The 4,560-nt window shown below is 37.1% G+C and overlaps 1 pseudogene; it reads left to right on the top strand.

The window, feature by feature from the left end:
• On the top strand, positions 1-704 carry LOC121050033 (annotated as a pseudogene).
• The last annotated feature ends 3,856 nt before the right edge of the window (positions 705-4,560 follow it).

Here is a 4,560-nt window from a genome sequence, read left to right as displayed (position 1 = left end):
CTAGCTTATTTTCCTTGTAACCAGAATGACTGCAACATCTGCTATGCAATCAGTCCTTGGAAGCTCCGTAGCTTATGGAAGAGCTGCAGGCAAGAACAGATATGTGAACTTGAAGATACTGTTCCGGCTAGTTATACAGTGTCGAGCTATATATCTCAAGGATCGCTCCATGGCCGAGGTAATTACTGTAAATATTCTCTTCTACGTAAAATGTCCATTTGATAGTATGAGAACATAATTTGTAGAATATGCAAATGTAGTTCATAAATGGCCCTAATTATGTGTCTAATATTTAATCTGCAGGACGGTCAAAAGAAGCAACCAACAACTGTAACAGAAGCCTAAAAAAATCCACAACCAGCTGCATCTCCTTCACCTTCACCTCCTCCCCCTTCTCCCAAGTTTACAGACGCGTTTGCATTCAGCGGACCAGCACCGGAGAGAATTAACGGCAGGCTTGCAATGGTGGGCTTCGTTGCAGCTATGGAAGTTGAACTATCCAAGCCTCCAAGGGGCAAGATGTGTTTGCTCAGATATCCCACGGTCCCGGAGTCCAATTGTTCATCGGCACCAGTGTTTTGCTATCAGTGGAATCCTTGGTTCCTCTGTTGAAAGGGGTGAGCGTGGAGTCCAAATCAGATGGGATCATGACATCAGATGCTGAGCTCTGGAATGGAAGGCTAGCCATGCAATTACACATGTAATATATAAGAGCTTTTCTCAAAAAAAAAAAAAAAAAAAAAAAATATATATATATATATATATATATATATATGTATATAAATATAAGAGCTTCACGTCTTCATTCACATGTCATGCTCAGTCTTTTTTAAATTTCAATGCAGTCACTTATTTGTAATCTTTATAATCAAAGCATGTGCTTTAATACAAAGACTTTCCATATTCGTTTTACAAGGGCTTGGGTCAAACTGATCCACCATGGGATTAGTAGCTAGGGACAACCAATAATCACATGAAATGTGTGTAAGTTTAGGACAATGGCAAGGGGTAACATTAAAGAGGACAAAATAAATTGAAGAGAAGCAAACGCAGCGATAACTATAAAGCTCACATTACCAAAATTAAACCAAGCCCACATAACTTAAAACCAAACGCATAAAGAGCCCATAACTGTAAATTAGGACTAATCTCACATACTGAATGTGTGCTGCCTAGGGCTGTCAATGGGTCGTGTCGGGTCAAGATATTTGTCGTGTCGCATTTAATAATCGTGTCAAAAATTTAAATCCAAACCCAACCTATTTATTAAACGGGTTACCCGTTTCCAACCCGCTTAACTCATTTAACAAATAGGTCGTGTCGTGTTAGACAAAATGACACATTTAAGGGTTAACAATGCGACCCATTTAACTAAAAAAATGCATAAATTAATTAAATTCACTAAAAACTCCACAAGACGAATAATATAATTAATTATATATATTTATAAATAATTAAATCCAATAATTAGAAAGCAAAATATTTCAAATTGTCTATTCTTATGATCAAATACTCCCAACGTCCAAAATTTCAAGAAGAAGTATAGCATAATCGGGTTATACGGGTTCACTTCGTGTTGGCGGGTTGATCCGTGGCCAACCCATTTATTAAATGGGTCATGGCGGGTTGACCCACGGCCGACTCGCTTTTTAATCGCGCAGGTTCAAACTGTTTTATTTCGTGCGGGTTTCGAGTCATGTTATCGGGTCGTGTCGGAATTGACAACCCTAGTGCTGCTACCATATAATTCACAGTATCTATGAGAAGAAATTGTAGAATATAGGCGTGATTTGGGAAGGTTCTCTCTAACTATGCAACTGTGCATCGATCAAATGGCAAACTATCCAACAAACTTCATTAAACCCACAAGAATTTGGTTTTGACAAAAATGGCCAAAACACCCGATCATAATAAGTTATAAATACCTTACCAATGTAACCCTGATTGGGTATCCCTGCAATATTATGTTCTTAAGTAGGGCTGACACTTGGTTTGTTAATTATCGAACCAACTGAACACCAACCGATATTTTAGGTTTGGTAAACAGACTTCTTGGTAATAGAAACCGATATACGGAAATCGAATATTACTAAAAAAATTGGTTTGGTTTTGGTAAATACCGAATCTACCGATTCTCTAAATAATGATCTATATATACTCTAGTTTTCAATACACATACATGTATATTAAGAAATGTAAACACAATTACTTTCATAATAGTATTAACATTATTACTAATACTAGATTAATAGTATATGTATTTTAAGTAACCTGGTAAAAGATAGCTAAATGACTAGTTTTATTGAAAATAACTAAAACTTGATGTCATCTGTAAATAAAGAGAGCTATAATCAGATAAGCAAATGAATATAAAGTTTTCAACAACTTATCAAAGTAAATAATATAGTATTGTTCATTCTAATTTATATTACAAAGAAAAACATGTTGTAAAGTTGGTAATACCGAAAATCAAAATATCGAATTTGGTCGATATAATTGAAGTTGGTAATGTAAGAATTAATGTGGACTTATCAATGTTCAATAAGAACCACAACAACTTATTAGCTACCTTATTTGCAGAATAAGTAATTAGACAGTACTTGAATTATTTGAGTCCATGACCTCTTTATCTATAATCAGTATTGGATACGGTATATATTGTTGATTACTTAATTATAAAGTAATCCTAAATGTACATGAAATAGTTTGACAAAGGCCTACATCAATTAGGACTAAGAATCCTTTATGGGAGGTACCTAGTCCTTGATGCCTATAAAAGTCTTAGATCCCTTCTCTATCAATCACCACGCTATTCATAAGTTTCGCCCCATAAAAGTTTGCATACATGATTAGATAGAGGAGAAGATCTATCATGACTAATTCAAGTTGGTATACATGATTTATATTTTGTTCATCTTAATGGTATGCTTATGTTAATCTTAATTATGTTATGTGTTCTTAGATTGAGTACAATCATGTTTATGTTTTACAGGTAAGACTTATAACCGATTCGAACTGACCGAGTGACAACCCTATTCTAACACGATATGACTGTACATTTCTCTGCAAATCAACCAAGGGATTGACATTAACAAAGAAACTCTATGTACGTACTTCTTATTTATTTTATTTTTTTATCAAAAAAGGTCAAAATTTTCACCGATCACTAATTACTTAATACACACATGTCTAATTACTTAATAATTAATACACACCCCTCATATTTATTTGTCCAACTTTTACTTTAGACTTCCATTAATGCCTCCATAGTTTTATTAAAGAAAAGAAATTAAAGGTCTGTACCGAGACGTTGAACACACACCCAAGAAGAAAGAGATATGTCACTCGTTGTGGTTGAGATCTAGGGTTATTACAGTAACAGTGCCGGCCCTGAGCCTAGGCGAAGCAGTCCCAGGCCTAGGGCCTTAGAATTTTAAGGGCCTCAAAAAAAAAAGGCCTCAGATTTTTAGGGGCCTAAAAAAGACAAAAATTTATATAGGCCTGCAGATAAAAAATAAAAAATAAAAAAATAAGGAGAAGAAGGGAGAAGTTGACACTCCCTCCGTCGCCCCAGACGCCGCCGCCATCACCGAGACTTGGAGCACGCCGGCACTCCCGAGTCTGATCCGAGCTCCAGCAACCCTGATATCTCTCTCCCTCTCCAACTCTCTGAGTCTCCGTCTTCTTCTGCTCCTTGGCGAGTGGCGACTGCTCGGTTGGCTTCTCGCGACCTCGCCTCCTCTTCTCATCATCTGGAGTTCTGCACTTCTGCTGTTCTGGGTGACTGGGTAAGCATCAGAGCATGAGCAACATATGATTCATTTCATATATTGGGAATCCATCATATCGTATATTGATCTAATTGATCATTTGATCTTGTGACTTGTTGAGTTGTTGGCAATAGACTGTAGCCACTAGCCAGTAGCCTTGATTCCTTGAATTGTTGAAATGGGTTGATTTCGGATTTCCATTTTCCAGTTGATGTTGAAATGTTGAATCTTGAATTGAATGAATTCTTGGTTATTGCTTATTCCTTCTGGATGTTGGAGCTTTAGTCTATGGTGAAGGACAATGTGATATTGAAGGTTGTTGTAGTAAGCATTACATTGGCTTGGAGTTCTTGATCTGCATATCCTTTCATGAGTTCAGCAGTCAACCCCAGGAGAAAAGATCTAGCACTTTACCCAGTTTTCTTGCTGTATGTATATGTTGGTTTTGGGGCCTCAAATTTTTTTTTGCCTTGAGCCTCCGAACTCACAGGGCCGGCCTTGTACAGTAAAGAACGTTGCAACACAATCAGAAGAAACCACTTCCCTATCATGAGACCCTCAAGTTGTAACAACGTGGAGTGAGATCAAGATTCTTTTGAAACCCTAATTAAGTCTTAGTCTTGGCTATTCTATCATTGGAAGCCACCAATTGGCCCCAACAATTGAACAAAGAGAAGTGCTCCTAGCCAAAAATAGTTCAAGAAACATCCCAAGATCCTTCACTGGCCAAAGGGAAGAAGAAGACTACTACCAGATCCATCACAGTTGGATCTTCTCAGCCACGACTCAA

The sequence above is a fragment of the Rosa chinensis genome, chromosome 6 (genome assembly GCF_002994745.2).
Source record: "Rosa chinensis cultivar Old Blush chromosome 6, RchiOBHm-V2, whole genome shotgun sequence".
Classification (NCBI taxonomy): Eukaryota; Viridiplantae; Streptophyta; class Magnoliopsida; order Rosales; family Rosaceae; genus Rosa; species Rosa chinensis.
This window is presented reverse-complemented; position numbering and strand designations above follow the sequence as displayed.